Here is a 516-nt window from a genome sequence, read left to right as displayed (position 1 = left end):
ATTGTTGTCTCCTAGGTGACGCCCGTCCCACCCTGACGGTGCTGCCCCCCTCCAGTGAGGAGCTGCAGCAGGAGAAGGTCACAGTCCTGTGCCTGGCCAACAAGGGCTTCCCCTCAGACTGGAGTCTGGCCTGGAAGGTGGAGGGCAGCAGCAGCAGCAGCAGCTGGGAGGAGAGCAGGAGCCCCGGGGTGCTGGAGAAGGATGGCCTCTACAGCTGGAGCAGCACCCTGAGGCTCCCTGCAGACCAGTGGAGCAAGCTGGGCTCTGTGACCTGTGAGGCCACCCAGGGCTCCCAGACTCCGCTCTCAGAGACACTGAGGAGAGACCAGTGTTCCCAGTCCTGACCTGACTCACTGGGACTCTGCTACTGGTTTTATTCTCTTCTCTGTCGCACTGTCTCTCTCTCTTTTATTTCTCATTTCAGTAACAATATTTACGACCTTCTCACAGTGTTTCCACATTGTTTCTGTGTTTCTAGAAAATAAAAATCTGTTCATCAAATCATTTTTTTGTCAT

At 54.5% G+C, this 516-nt stretch overlaps 1 pseudogene; it reads left to right on the top strand.

Annotated features, from left to right (window-relative positions):
- The first annotated feature begins 5 nt into the window (after positions 1-5).
- On the top strand, positions 6-504 carry LOC111661809 (Ig kappa-b4 chain C region pseudogene; annotated as a pseudogene).
- The last annotated feature ends 12 nt before the right edge of the window (positions 505-516 follow it).

Source organism: Seriola lalandi, unplaced genomic scaffold, assembly GCF_002814215.2.
Source record: "Seriola lalandi dorsalis isolate HSWRI2012SDOR001 ecotype SW California unplaced genomic scaffold, Sedor1 jcf7180001998810, whole genome shotgun sequence".
In the NCBI taxonomy this organism is placed as follows: Eukaryota; Metazoa; Chordata; class Actinopteri; order Carangiformes; family Carangidae; genus Seriola; species Seriola lalandi.
The sequence above is the reverse complement of the archived record's forward strand: the minus strand, read 5'-3'. Positions and strand labels throughout refer to the sequence as shown.